Genomic DNA, 16,611 nt, shown 5'->3' with positions numbered 1-16,611 from the left:
TAAAAAGTTTGCTAATAAAACTTCAGATGCTTAATTTAATACTCCAACTCCATAAATTTCCTTCTGGATATGACACTCTCTCTCTTTGCCCATTAAATAAACTCGGTTATTGAAATGCTGCTACAGAATTACCTCCATTTTCCATTTACTGAAGTATTCCTAATTGTTTCAGACTTTTATAACCCATAATTATTAGAATCTCTATGTGTATTTCCAGAACAGAGATTTGGCTCTTTAAGAGAGAAAACTGTTGTTAGTTTAATGTTGTGCATAGTGAGAAAATTTGATTCTAAACATCAAATATCATGGGGTCAGGGCATATCCATCACATGCCAGAGGGGAGGGTAACATTCTACCGCACTGGAAAGACGAGAGGTCAACTCCAGAGCCCTGTGTGGTTTGGAAAGCAGAAAATCAGGGCAGGTTTTGTGAGTAGTTTCTGGATCAATATGTCCAATACAAGGTAAAGAGGTCACTTGTCAGAGCTGAGAGTCTCTGGAGAAGAGGGGAGTCAGGACTCAGGGAGGCTTCAAAACGGACGTGCCTACATCCATCTGCTCACGGGCTGCAGAGAAACATGCCTCCACCTCCAGCCCATGAAGGTTCTTCGCTTTCTGATGTGAAAACAGGAAGGAATGAGATTATTTTTGCTACACTGACGTTTGCTTCTATTAAGAATTAACAGCTTTCTTAATGTAATATAGGTGTAGTTAAATATGCTTATATTCCTTGTCTATTTTGAGTCACTGTATGTTAAATAAACTCTGATTATATGACATTCATGTAGTTATTCCTTCAAAAAATGCTACTTGAGCATCCCAAGGCCACGCTAGAAAGGAAAAGATGCAAAAGTCATTGTACCTGCTTCAAGGAGCTTAAAGTCTAAAAGATGTAAGGATACAAATAGACGTTGACTGGCCACAGACTGTACACTTTTATTTTCTTTTCTGATTTCCCTAAGTCTGCAGCTAAAGAGGAAAGCTTTTACAAATGTGTGACAATGTTCATGCACAGACCCTTTTTAGGAGAACTATTATTGCTGTGAATCAACAATTATAGGGTTGTAGGGTTATAGGGAAGAGTGTCCCGAGAAAAAAGAAAGAGAGAAAGAGAGAGAAGCTTTCTTCTGGAATCAGGCTAAGAATTGTTTTTTAACCAAGCATTCAGAATATATTCAGAAAGGGAGGCATGTGCATGCACAGTACATTCTAACACAAGGTAGCAATAACTTCTATACTAGCTTATGAGTAATGTTCCTTTGTGCTGGCACTCCAAGAGGAAAAAATTGCGTTATGACCACTGTTATTTCAGTGTTATTGGGCAGTTAGAATCTATTAAGGATCTTAAAAAGACATATATCTCGACACTGAAATGTGCTGTTATTCCTAAAGTGTCACAGTGTGGACAAATGGTGGGGAAGGGTGAAAGGAACACCACAATACACATACACTTTGTGTGTTTGTGTGTTTAAAATCAGATACACATTAATAATGTAGAGGGGGAGAATCGTAAGTTATAACCAAGGAAGAATGTATTAAATGGGCACATGGCTGTAATTGTTTCTTCTGCTAGAAAAGCAGACAACCCTAGAAAATATTGGCACCATGCAAATTTTAAAATGTAAAAATCGTATACACACCACAAATTTTAATTATGGCCATGGGTTTGAAAATAATTTCATTCAAGATGGCTGGGGGGTTTAAATTAAGTGGAAATAGCACACATGAGTGCACAAAACGGAATTCCTGGGAAAATTGTCATATTTTTTTCTTTTATCTATATAATAAACACAAAATCATTATTTAACAAAGAAAATGCTTAATTCAAAGAAAAAGTGGAGTTTTTTTTGTGTTAGAGGGCACACATTTGCCAATAATAGAGGGAAGATGAGTGTGTTAGAGTAGTGGTGGCCAACTTTTTGGCACGAGGAACTGGTTTCATGGAAGACAATTTATCCATAGACAGGGGAGAGGGGCAAGATAGTTTTGGGATAATTCAAGGGCATTACATTTATTGTGCATTTTATTTCTATTATTATTACATTATAATATATAATGAAATAATTATACAACTTGCCATAATGCAGAATAAGTGGGAGTCCTGAGCTTGTTTTCCTGCAACTAGATTCATCTGGGGGTGATGGGAGACAGTGACACCCGAAATGTGTTGCTTATGTATGTCCAGTCCACTCCATGATCTCATCTTGTTTGCTGTCACTGCACAAAACACTGCTTCACAAAGATAGGATGTTGGAGAAACGGAAGCAGGCTTGTCAGTGCTTTTGTGACAATCTCAGGATATTCTGCCTTTACTTTAATCCATAACATATGGAGATTTGAAGTTGTCTCAAACATACTTTTCAGGCCACCGTTGTTTGTAATCTCAAGAAGTTGATCCTCTTCTAGCATGGACAAAGTGAGTCAATCCAATTGGTTTATTCACAAATGGGTCATGAATCCATTCCTTCCCTGTTCGGGGATCTTTTGTGGTTGGGAAGTAATACTCAAACTCTTTTGAAAGCTGAGATAGGTGATCATGCACCAGCTGGTAGAAAGAAGGCCTTGGCTCAGTCTCTTTCAAAATCTCTGCTAATGTTTGAAACATGCCAAAAAATCCCAATGTTCCCTCATCACCCCCCCATAATTTCAGTTTTGTTTTGAATGCAGCCATTTTATCTGCCAACTTGAACAAAGTTATTGTTCTCCCCTGAAGTGACACATTGAGTTCGTTGAGCAGGTTGAATATGTCGCCTAAGTAAGTTTTGCAACCCATTCTGTGTCACTGAAATGTGCTGCCAATGGTGACTGTTTTTCTAAAAGAAATTCCTGGAGTGGCCCTCATAACTCAAAAACTGGCCAGTCATCTACCTTTAGAAAGCCATCTCACTCCGGTGTGTAAGAGAAGACGTGTGTGCTCTGCGTCCATCTTCTCACTAGAGCTGTGCAAACAGACGTGAGTTAAGGGCATGTACTTTAATGTGGTTGATAATTTTAATCACATCCTGCAAAACGTCGTTTACTTTAGGTGACATTTTTTTGCTAGCCAGCATTTCTCTATGGATGACACAGTGCATAGGCTTACATTCAGAAGTGACCTTGACCCGAGTAGTAAAACCAAAAAGCCATCCAGTCATGGCAGCCACTCCATCCATGCATGTACTGACACAAAATGATCAATTCAGTTTCCCTGATATTTGTAATCATTCAAAGACTTGAATAATTCTGCAGCTGTCATGTTGGTTGGCTGTTATATGCAATGCATATAACATGGTTGCATGTTATATGCAATGCAACAACATTGCATATAACATGTCCTTGTGCACATACTCCTGAAAAATAAACCCCACAAAAACAAGCATTGTTGTCTTGTCAACTCGGTGGACTTCTCAACCTGAGTTGCCTACTATGGTGAGAAATTAATCCTCTCTAACGATTATGCCTCAATATCCTCTGCTATTTCATCAATTCATCTAGTTATGGTGCCAGCCGAGAGAGGAACACATGCCACCTTTTGCACTGCAGCCTCTCCTAAAAGTTCATGGCATATGCCCTTAGCAGCAGGCAGGATCAACTCTTCACCAATAGTAAAGGGCTTCTTAGCTTTAGCAATGCGGTTAGCCGCTAAGAATGATGCTCTCGATGCAGACACATTTGTTGAAGTGGTGGCTTTCAATAATTGCTTCTGTTCTTTGTGATCATGTTTTATTTTTTTTCTTTTGAAAAACTCTGAAGACTTGTCTTTTAATGTAGGGTGCTTGGTCTCCCTAAGCAGTTTTGAAGGTTTCATGGCTTCACTGGATAGCCGGTCACCACATGTTATACAAAGCAGGCTTGGAGAATGTAAATCACCTGTTGCAATGAACCTGTAATGTAATTAGGAGTGTTGGCATTTTCTTTTAAATGCAGCTTTAATTTTGTTGGCAGTCTTAGAGCCTCCTGAAGCCTCATCATTGGGTCTTTCCCCCTTTTCAAAGAAGCTCTCCAGTGACGTTTGTTTTTTACTCATTTTTGCTAGGGTTAGCTTGTGGCCTTACCGAAACTGTGACTAGTTTTGGTAGTTTATCTCTGTCACAGGAGAGGTATATTCTACTTTAATTTTTTTTTTTTTTTTTTTTTTTTTTTTTGCTATGTTGCACAAGCTGGTCTCCAATTCCTGGCCCCAAGTAATCCTCCTACCTCAGTCTCTGGAATTGTTGGGATTACATGCATGAGCCACCAGGCCTGGCTATATTCTACTTTTGTTACAAACCCTTGCTAATGTTAACCAAACATTATGCACCACTGGTTCCTATAAAAGGCATTTATCATTTGGGGTGATAAATGACAAGTGTGCAGTGCAAGGAAAGAGGCATAGATGGAAGTGGTAAATAAAATATGGGCAGGCCATGCTTGGGCTTAAATAAGTGCTGAATTCTGAATTAAAGCCTGCCACCAGATGCAGCTGTACAACTGAAGTACATCAACTAACTTGCCACTATAAAGCCTGCCACTAGATACAGCTTAATTGTCACTTGGCACTCTCTGATAGGGTTTTGATATGAGTCTGCAAGCAATTGATTATTATGGTCTCTGTGTAGTCAAGCCTCTCTGCTAATGATAATCTGTATTTGCAGCTGCTCCCCAGCACTAGCATCACCGCCTCAGCTCCACCTCAGATGGTAAGGCATTGGATTCTCGTAAGAAGCACACGGACTAGATCCTTCGCATGCACAGTTTATGGTAGGATTTGTGCTCCTATGAGAATTTAATCCCACCACTGATCTGATAGGAAGTGGAGCTCAGACAGTGATGCCAGCAATAGGGAGTTGCTGTAAACACAGAGGAAGCCTCCTCCCTGGCCACTTTGCTCACTTCCTGCTGTGCAGCCTGGTTCATTACAGGCCAGGGACCATGACCGGTCTGTGCTGCAGCCTGGTGGGGGCACGTGGGTGGAGCAGGTACTGGGGACTGCAGTGTTAGACAGCACAGACATTCCCTTGAAAAGTTCATGTGCCTAAAGCACAAACCTATAAAGTTTGCTAACTTCTGCCCTGGGAGAGTGACCCAGGAAATCTTTTGAAAATATCATTTTGGTGTTTAATTACATCCACCTGCAAGCATAGCTCCTGTATTATCTGAACAACAGGAGGGTAGAGAAAACCAGTGAAAAATGTCTCCTACTGCCACAGGAGAGATACATTCTACTTTAATTTTTTTTTTTTTTCCTGTGTTGCCCAAGCTGGTCTCTAACTTCTGGCCTCAAGTAATCCTCCTACCTCAGTCTCTGGAATTTTGAGGATTACATGCATGAGCCACCAGGACCGGCTATATTCTACTTTTGTTGCAAACCCTTGCTAATGTTAACCAAACATTATGCACCACTGGTTCCTATAATAGGCATTTATCATTTGGGGTGAGATGAATAAATAGGGAATCTACTCTAATCATCCATTCTAGCCCACATCCCAATGTTCTCATAATCTAAAATGAAAAAGACTGTTTTCCCAAGACAGAGACAAAACTAGTGAAGTGATTGGTATTAAGTGATGAATAATCAATAGAAGACTCTCCATTCTGAACAAATCCACCAGTTTCCAAACAATTAAACAAGTGAAATCTAAACAATAAAATAGAAAAAAAAAGTATCTCATAGTAGAACAATGAAACTATCAGAAAGAATTAAAAAGGAAAAAAAAAAAGGAAGGAAGAAAGAAAGAAATGAAGGAAGGAAGGAAGGCAGGCAAGCAAAGAAAGAAAAAGAAAGAAAAAGAGGAAAAAGGAAAGAAATTCCAGTAGATGATACTTTGTGCCCAAGGATTGGATGGAATTACAAAGCAACTATTCGTAAAGTAGTCTCTGAATGAAGAAATGTTCTCAGGCAAATGCAGTAACATTAAAATAAATCAAATTGACTTATTATATTTGACTTTTATAGAGGTCAAAATAAAAATCTATACTAATAACAAAATTCTCATTCCTAGGCTTAAAAAATGGAATTTTAACTTCTGAAGATTATAAAAAATCACAATAAAATTAGTTGAAAACTATTTGTTGTAGTTTACTAATAAATAATAAACTATAAATTTTAAATATTATATTTGATAATAATTCCCTAGTTATGATTTGATGTGGCCCAGATCCACTCACAGCTCATAGGAATAGAATACAAATTGTATACAACACAATACTTTCATTGTTTTAAATATTGGCCTAAAATTATGTTGAAACTTATTGGTTAAAATCATAGCAAGAATTGTAGACTTGCCTAAGGTATGTATGTAAAGGAAAATAAACATTAAAACAATGCATTTTAATCATCTTTAATTAATTTCAATATATTGTAGCTCCAAAAATATTGACAGAATTAATTTCTGAAGTTTTAATTATGTATTAAAGCTGAATTGTTTTTTACTCCAAATAAATGCATATTTAATGCCACATTCTGTTTAGCAAAACTTCTTTTAAATAGTTCCACTGTGAATATAGGTGAACCAACTGATTTTATATTTATAATAAATAGGTTTTTTTGGTACTACATTAAACTTAAATAAAACTCCAAAATTTTACATTGGTACTAATGATTTAAAATATAAACGTTTTGCTTCATATATATAGTATGTGTGTGTGTATATATATATATATTTACAATTGCATAAAACTCTTAACTGGTAAGCATCTAAAACACATACTGGTTTCCATAAATTTCAATTTGTTCATAAATCTTTATGACTATTCCTGGTAGATACATAAAGCTACACCTGGACTCAGAGTGTCCAAGTGCTGAGGTATGCACAGAATGACACAGAACACAGCTCCTATCCTGAAGGAGATGGATTCTTACTAATATCAAGCAGCATTTTGTTCACTACAGAAAATGTTTGGCTTTGAGGTTTACTGAAAATCAAAAGGAATGGTGTTGTTGATATACCAACTTTGAACACAATTAAAAATGTAGCTCCAAATAAAAGAAAAATATTTTTCCCTTTTCTATATTATCATTAAAGGCTTATTATTCAACAAAGAAAAGATGTGAAGTGATACAATACTAAAGTTCTTTTGTGATAGGGTACACATATTTGCCAAGAATGGAGGAAAAGTACCATGTTTCCCCCCAAATAAGACAGAGTCTTATATTTATTTTTCCTCAAGTAGACACTCTAGGGCTTATTTCCAGGGAATGTGTTATTTTTTTTAAGTACGGTACAACAATCTACATTTATTCAAATATAGTTAACCTTTTGCACTCGCTTGCTTTTTTCTCATCATCCACTCGACATTATCCACACTCGACATCCAAGTGCAAAGGGTTAAGTCGTCTTCTTCTGGAACATCATTGTAACTCTTCAAACCCCGAATTCCATCCTGATTTTCTTGCAACTCTATCTCTTTTAGAACCATTGGCCCCAATCTCTCATGTCGAGCAATAGAGCTCTTATGGGGCAGATGAAAAGGGCTGCTCTTCTTTACCGCTCTGCGACGAAATGCATGGGTTGTGCAGATAGGCTGTGTAGCCACGCCCATCGCTGGGTCTTATTTTCCAGGTAGGGCTTATACTGCGCAAATGCTTAGAAATCCTGCTAGGGCTTATATTATAAGTAGGTCTTATTTTCAGGGAAACACGGTAAATGTGTTAGACATTGTTCAAATGTCCCCTGGAAAGTATGTGTTCCTGAATGATAAACAAGACACATCAGCCAAGCTAATAGGAGATTGTGATGTCCCCAAGATCTCACTGAATGCTGTTCTCCAACCTTTTATCTGTGAAGGTAGGTTGCTTCCCATTGTCCACCGCCTTGGGAGAATGAAGTAAGCTTGTGTGTTTCTGACTCTCAGTAGTGCAAAGCTGAAGCCTCCATTGCTGCCCATATTTTTCTGCTGGCTAATGATGCCAGAAAAGCATAGTGTAGTAGTGAGAAACCATGGTATGAAGAACTACAAGATACAATTTTTAGGAATTATATGAATTACATGTCTATTTAGCCAAATTATTTCACTGATGTACAATTATTTTTCACTTTGTTGTTTTCCTATTAAACTCATCTAATTAGTCTATTTGACCAAATCCTTAGAGAATAATGACCATGGAAATTTAACCAACAAATGTCCTTTCCAGTAACAGAAAATGTTTTTGTGCTGGTTATTCAGTTGTTATTTTCCAGCTTCAAATCAATAGTAGGGTTGAGACGAGGATTCCACAAACACGTTTTGCAAACCTAACTGGCTTTTGTCAGGTTTTCTAAATAAGAGGTACTGAAGAGTGGTTGGAAGCCTGGACAAGAGAGAAGGGATTTTTTTTTTTTTTTTCTATTTGGCTTCCTGTTCCTTTTTTAATGTGATGCAGCCAGTGTTCTTTATATTGGATGGATAGTTTGTTGTGGATTCCTAGACTTTTCTTTCCACATTCCCAGTCCCAGTTTATTACCCATCTTTGAAAACACTGGCACTAACTGGCTGGCAGACCCTTCTCAAAAATATGGTTTCCAAAAAAAAAAAAAAATATGGTTTCCAGTTCTGTGGAGAGACTCCCTTGGGCTCCTAATGAACCAGAACAAGCTATACTATGCAGTATCCTCTCCTATAGCACCTTAGGGGTCATTTTAGGAATTCTGTATCCTTGGGGGTCCTTCTTCAGTGCTCCTGAGATTCAGTCAGGCAGTCTTTCTTCCTCAGAGACATGAATCTTAGGTTTATGAGGTCACTCCTTTAAACTTCTAAGTTCTAATAATTTCACCATCTTCCTTTTTTCCCCCAGGCATAGGTGTGGAAGCTGTTTTATGAAGTTATCATCTCCAGGTTACCTCAGTGTTCCTATATTTTCTGTCTGTACTCCACAGTCTGTTTAACCAATTCCTATGTTAAATTCTTTCCATTAAAAAAAAATAATCACCGATGCTGTTCCAGATTTTCTTACTTGACCTGGGTGGGTAAACTCTAGCCCACATTTAAACAGCCACACATTTGTGTAATGAATATAAATTTGATTTTTAAATACCTCTGTGAACTGACCCAAAAGAAAGAAATCTACAAAACTAAAATACGAAATGAATGTAGGAATCTTGGATGATACATAAATACCAAAGTTAGATTTCATCCTGAGGGGTTCTCATAAAGCCTAGAGATCTGATGTTTCCATTCTGATGATTGCTCATGCAACAGAGAATGGGTTATAAACTCTAGGGGCCACCTGAGAAAAAGAGTAATAGAGTGTCCCTAAATAAATCTGTGACACAAAGTGTTACACTTTGTGAAGAAGGGTGAATGATAAATAATTGAACCTCAAAGAAAAAGTCAAGCAGGAAAAGTTGCATGTCTAAAACTTGGCATTGGCTTGTGGGAATACTCTTTCCTCAGAACTCATAATCTTAAACTGGTCCTCATGCAGGTTGTTTTCTGAATTTATGATTTACAGCCGGAAAATTCTCCTGTAAATTATTAATTTAAAATGGTCTGTGACAATGGTGACTCCCAAGGGAATGGCATTATGAAAAAGTTCATTATAGTGAAGAAACTCAATTTTAAGCCAGGTGACAAACTTTTCATAACACAATATTTCAAAGAGAATATAAAAGTCAATAATGATTATAAAACAATACACATGTACATACACACACAGGGCACTGTCAATGAAAACCAGCAACAAAAACAGACAATTGAAAGTTACTTGTAAAAACTATAATTATCAGATATAGAACATAAAATAGTTATATATATTGTCCAAGGAAATAAAAGACAAGTTTAAAAATTTGCACAAGATACAAACATAAATCAAAACAGCAAAAATAGTTATTTACAAAGAAAAATGTAATTAATATAAACAACTCAAGGGACAGGTTAGATCTAATGAAAAAATTGATAGTGTAAAAATTATCTGGAATGTAGCAGAGGGGGAGGGAGAGAGAGAGAAAGAAAGAGATGAATGAAAAGGGTTTAACATTGGTATAACCAGAATTCCAAAAAGAAGTTATAATATGGGGGAAGAGGCAATAGCTAAAGAAATGTTTGATAATTACTTAGAGACTGTAAGATAAATAAATTCACATATTCAGAAATCCAAAGAGAACCCAAGCAAGATAAATGAAAGAAATCCACACTTAGATAGTGACCATCAAATAAATTGACAGGATTCTTAAAATACTGCTGTGAAAACCACAAGGAGGCTTCTGTCTAGATCCAGATGCTCATTCCACAAAGATCCAATTATTGAGACAAAGAGGACTGTCAAGGAAGAAAGGAATTTTAAATAAGACAGATGTCTTGTTGGGAGAATGAGAGAAGCTGCCTCAACTCTATCCCCTTGACTAAGGGACAGCATGGGCTTTGAAAGGTGGGGGCTCGGGCCAGGTCATGGTGTTTCTCACAAGGGGCTACATGCATTTGGGCAGGTTGTGGGGGATGGTAAATTTTGACAGCAGGAAGTCTGCTGTGGGGCCTTCCCAGCTGATGAGACCAAGGGCTCTCATCAGGTTCCCTTTGCACCTATTGTCTTCATTGAGAGGACCGATGTCAAGGAGGAGCCAGAGCCAGTCTTTAAGTGCATGGCTTGGGGCCAGCCTGTGGGCCTGAGGCTTACAGGCTACGTCATTGAGCTGCAGCATGTTGTCAAGGCTCCAGTGGCTGTGTAGAGAGTCTGGAGGTGACCTGTCGACCAGTAGATGCTGGAAAGAAGTCCAAGGCCTTTATTCACTGGGTGTCACAGCCTCTGACATGTGAAATTCGCCTCTGTGAGTGACTATTCCAGCACAAGAACCCTGAAGATCCTGGTGGATCTTTGAAGAACCTGGTGGATTCTTAAGTGTCCTGAACCCGGCATCACTACAGGTGGTGGAGGTAGTGTTAGTGGACCGTTCTGTGGCTCTGTCGCAATCCTTTGACAAGTTCCAGTTTGATTGTCTTGGGTACTTCTCCGTGGATCCGGACAGCTGTCAGGAACAGCTTGTCTTCAACCGAACTGTCACACTGAAGGAAGAACCAGGAAAGATGTGAAGCACTGTGGACCTACCTCATCCTCCTAGAGGTGGAGGTACCCTCACCTCCCCAAATTCCATGTCAATAAAGAACGTCTAAATTGCCCTGGGAGGGAAAATAATCTCAACTCCTTTGTCTTATAGAATTTCCATTATTTCAGGTTTGATACGGTGGCTCACACCTATAATCCTAGCACTTTGGGAGGCCAAGGCTAAAGGATCACTTGAGACTAGAAGTTCAAGTCCATCATTTCTGGGAAACAACTCAAAGGGTCAAGTAGTTAAGGGAGAGGATTATAAAAAACACATAGGGGTTCACAGAGCTGGTAACACTATTACTAATGCTAATATGACTTAAAAGGCAACTGAAGAGAAGTTAGAGATTACTTACAACAAAATTGCAATTAGATTGATGGCTGACTTATTTTATTATGCTGGGAGAAGAAACAAAACTGCATAAAACAAAAAGAAAACTTGCCAGCTCCAACTGCAAACCCAGAAAAAACAGCTTTTATATACTTGTGAATATACAAAACATAAAACAAAAGAGTTGACCACCAAAAGAATTTCACTAAATTACAAAAAGGAGATAATAGGCAGAAGAAAAAAATGATCCCAGATGAACTAAGAAGAAATGAATAGCTATTGGTAAATGTCTCAGTAAACTTAAATAAACTTTAACTACTTCAAACAATAATAATATGTGATCTTAGGGTAAAACAAGGATACAGATAAATTATACATATACATCTGAGTGTTTCTTTTTCTCTAAATAACACTAATACAAATACAATAGTCCTTTCTTTTCCACAATTTCACTTTCCATGGTTTCAGTTAACCCATCGTTAATTGTGGTCCTAAAATACTAAATGGAAATTTCCAGAAAGAAATATTTCTTAAATTTTAAATTGCACACCATTCTGAGTGGCAAGATAGAATTTCCTGCTGTTCCACTGTGTCACTCCCTGGATGAGAATTCTCCATTTGTCCAGTATATCCAAGCTGTCTATACTACTCGCCTTTTAGTCACTTAGGAATGCTCCCAAAGCACAAGTAGTGATGCTGGCAATTTGGATATGCCAAAGAAAACCCATAAAGTGTGTCCTTTAAGTGAAAAAGTAAAAGATTTAAATTTAATAAGAAAAAAAAATCCTATGCTGAGGTTTCTAACGTCTACAGTAAGAACAAATCTTCTTACCTGTGAAATTGTGAAGACTATATAGTTGTAATTGTTCTATTTCATTATTAGGTATTGTTAACCTCTTACTTTGCCTAACTTATAAATTACACTTTATCATAGGTATGCAAATACAGGAAAGACAGTGTTTTATTGGTTTGGCACTAACTAAGGTTTTGGGCATCTGCTGGGGTCCTGGAATGTATCCCCTGAAAATAAGAGGGACCACTGTATACACATATTAATTTTAAACTGAGTTAAGCATGCATGCCTATACAATAACTAATAACTAAAAGACTATGCCACTTCTAAAAAGTAAAGGAAAATTTGAATGAGAAAAAACAAAAGTGAATCAGTCCAAAAAAGACAAAAAGGGGGACTAGGGCAAAAAGAAGCACAAAAACAAAGCAAATAGAAAATACACAGTAATTTGATGTGATATAATCCAAATATATCAGTAATCAAAAATAATGTAAATGAAATAAATTTTCAGTTACAAAAGGAAAGCTTGACACAACTAAAACTTAAGAATACAGAATGAGATTGATGAAGATACCAGGCAATGACTAAGAAAATAAGGAAGTTATATTAACATTAGACAAAATTTAATTATGATAAAAACCACTATTAAAAATTAAGAGGAAACTTACATAATGAAAAAATATTCAATTTATTAGATGCTATAATAATTCTAAATTGTACACATATAATAATATATTTTAAACATATAAAGCAAAAATTGATATAAGATGGAATTAAATCCTCTGCCACAGAATAGATGTTAGCATAGTCCCTCAATAATTGCTTGAACAAACTGATTAAAAATGAGTAAGAATACAGAAAAGTTCAACAGTACAAGAAAAGCATCAAAAAATAGGCACTCATAGAACAGTATTCTCAACCATTGGATGATACATATTATTTTTATTCATATAAAATATTTACAAAAAGTAAACATGTTTCCCCTGCACATTTAAAATGATTGACATCAGAACACATTATTTGATGACAATGACACTAAAAGAGAAATTTTAAAAATAACATAAGAAAACATATGTTAGGAAAAGTAAAACAGTCCTGAAAAACATGATTCTAATAAGAATAATTACATACATAAGAAATTAATTTGATGTAACAATTAAAAGAATACTATTATTAAAATTTGTGGGATACAGCTAACACAGATGCTAAAACAAAATTTATTGTCTTAAAAGCCTAGATTAGAAAAAATGAAATATTCAGAAAAGATGAATAAGATATATTTCTTTAGAAATTTTTTAATGAAAAGCAAAATAAGGCCCAAAAAAGTAGAAGAAAGTAATAAAAATAAAATCAGAAGTTAATCAAAAGGAAAACAAAAATTAAAAAATAACAAATAGGAAAAAATAGTTCTTACAAAGGAATTAAATAAAATCAGACTTTGGAATATTAATAAAGAAAAAATAGAAAGGAAAACAAGACAATATTAACCCTAAAGAGGTTTTATAATTACAGTAGATACAAAGATAAATTTAATAATATCAGGTTTACACAATAAAGTTGAAATACAATATTAAATAATTTATAAGAATACAATTTTCCAAAGTTGTGTTAAGGAGTAATACAAACCTAAGCAGTCTCAAATCTATTAAATCAATTAAATGAGCAGTTAGAGACCTTTCTCACAAGTAAACACTGAGGTTTAGATAAATGTAGGTGTGAGTTCTACCCAATATTTTAGCAATACAAAAAAAAAGAATCAACTCATTTTTATGAGGCTAACATAATTTGATACCAAATAAGGTAAGAACACTATAATAAGAAGCTGCAAACTAAACTCACTCATGAAAATAGAAGCAATAATCTTAAAATATTAACAATCCAAATCTAATTATTCATGAAAATGTTGAAATATCATAGCTAAATTAGTTTTTCCTCAGAAGTGCAGGGTTGGTTCAATAGCTAAAAATAGCATGATGTAATTCATCATATTAACAAACGAAATAAGAAAAACCATGTGATATGCCAATAGATGATTAAAACTCTTCAATAATATTGAATATTCATAATAAGATTTTAGCAAATTACAAATATATAGAAAATAATTCCTTAACTTTATAAAAATTATCTATTAACAACCTGCTGCAAGCATTGATTTAGTAATTAATATAAAATCTCTAGTGTCAAAGTTCACCCTGAAAGAATCCATGGAGGTTCTGGGCTCTATCATGACTTCTGATGATCTATGAATACTTCCACTGTATGGTTTGCAATCTGGTGTTTGCAGCAACTCCCAGTAGAGGATGGGGAACAAACTCAGAAGTGCTAAGGGAGTTAGTGCTTTGCAAGATAAATTTTAAGCAATGAAAATATAATGGGAACTAGCTGGCAAATAAATTATTTGCTATTTCTATCACATTCCCCAACAGGTAATTCTTAGGTATAGTGAAAACTTTCGACTTGTCTAGAAACATCTTATATGATTTTCCTTTTGGAGTTCTGACTTGTTCAATATTGCCCCAACTTTATTTACTTGTACTTTTTCCCTGTTTCCCTTTCCTTTTTTCCTCACTCATTCTGTCATGAGATTGCAGTCCCAATTTTCACCTCTTCCTTCCAATAAAGCTATAGTAGGCATGCTTTTCTGTTCTCTAGGGAATCCAGCAGAAACATTCTTTAGCAGTAAAATGAAGTAAATGTCATATATTTATGATGAAATAGCATAAAGCAGATAAAAGGAATGAACTCCAGTGGCATAAATGTTTTTTCATGAGCTTAAACATATGAAAGTGAAAATGATATAAAATGAATAAGTTGCAGAAGGATGTATACAGTATTCTTCCATTTATATACATTTCTAAAACAGACAAAACTAAGCAATGTAATTTTTACATATATAAACCTCATTGAAGAATTTTTTTAAAAGCAAGGATGTGATTAAAACAAACACTCAAGTGTATATATGATAATAAGATTCAACAGAAATCAAGAAGGTGGAAGGGGGAGGAAGGGATGGGTAAATTCATACCTAACTGTACAAAAGTAATTCATGTAACCAAAATGTGTGTAGCCCCCATAATATTCGGAAATTTTAAAAATATCACAAAATTTAGTATAGCAGCTACTTTGCTGGGGTAGGGGAAGTTTAAGGGGTAATAAGAATGGAGAAAGGAAACACAGGACTTGTGCTGGTAAAGTTTTTTTCCCTCCTTAGGGTTGCATTCATTTTGTTATTTTTGTAAGCTGTACAAATATGATTGTACAATTATCCCATATCCCCTCAGGACTCTATTCTTGTGCCTTCTGTCACCTTCTTATTGTAAGTTCCTGCAACTTTCTTTGAGAGGGGTTTCTCTGGCCTGGGCTGTGTGCTCTGCCTACATGCCTCAGGCCTGAGTTGCCAGGAAGTTTATAAATTTATTCCTGCAAAAGCATCCCTTTAACATACCAAATAGGAGTCAACAGATAGATACCTCAGCTTCCGCATCTCTCAAGTGAGATCATTTTTACCTAATTCTACCCATTTCCTAGAAGTTTCTAGCAGGACCCAGATAGTTACTCACAATAAACCTCTTTTTTTACCTACAATCTATCGACTTTCTTCTTGTGGCAATTCTCCAAAAACAGCCCCCAATGAGCCAGCCATCCCAGGGTTCACGCCACTAAGTCATCTCCTCTCATGTGGAATCTGGGCTGGCCCTATGTCTTGCTTTAACCAACAGAACGTAGTAGAAGTGACATTGTACAATTCCACAGTTAACGACTTACACTGACTTGGTCATTTTCTCTTTAGCATTCTTGGAAGTCTTGAAATCCCATGAAAGAAGTCTGGCTGTACAACTGCTAGAAAAAGCATGACAAGAGACACGTAAAAAGTCCCTCAGGTATGTGAGAAACAGAGAGGGGGGAGAGAGAGAATGTCCCCACATCCTGCTGGTCTTGCTAACTGAGGTACCAGCCCCAGACTATTAACTACAAAGCCACGAGAGGTCCCAAGTGAGATAAATTAAAAAACCAAGAAGGTGATTTCAGTCAACACATAGAATTGTAAGATTTGATATAGAGTTGCCACTATATATTTGATATATAGTTGCCACTATAGTTTAATCCACTAATTTTGGAGTTTATTACTGAGTAGCAAAAAACTAAAACACTTCTTTCTTCTAGTGTTCTCACTTTCCCACTCATATGCAGATGCTTCCTGCTATCACCTCCCAAATAACCAACCTGGACTCTACATCTAGAATTTACTTTTAGGAGAGGCCAGTCCAAGACACTAATAAAGTCAAATTGAGATAAAATACAATTATTTCATGTCATCTAATTGTCACACGCATACATACACACACCGCGAGGAATCATTATTTCTATCTTAAAAAAGAAACAGCTTGCTGAGGAGAAGTTTTCGCCAAGGGCACAAAGGTACAAAATAAGAAAATGACATCATCATATACCGTGCAAGGAGTGTAGATGTGTCTATCTATTTTTTAAGTCATCATTCTTATTGTAGTAG

General features: G+C 36.1%; 1 pseudogene; it reads left to right on the top strand.

Annotated features, from left to right (window-relative positions):
• The window catches only part of LOC142872318 (glutamine--tRNA ligase pseudogene), a 52,486-nt pseudogene extending 41,508 nt beyond the window's left edge, over positions 1-10,978 (top strand).
• Positions 10,979-16,611: the final 5,633 nt, after the last annotated feature.

This window comes from Microcebus murinus, chromosome 8 (genome assembly GCF_040939455.1).
Source record: "Microcebus murinus isolate Inina chromosome 8, M.murinus_Inina_mat1.0, whole genome shotgun sequence".
Taxonomy (NCBI): Eukaryota; Metazoa; Chordata; class Mammalia; order Primates; family Cheirogaleidae; genus Microcebus; species Microcebus murinus.
Note: the sequence above shows the minus strand (reverse complement) of the source record. Positions and strands in the feature narration are given on the sequence as shown.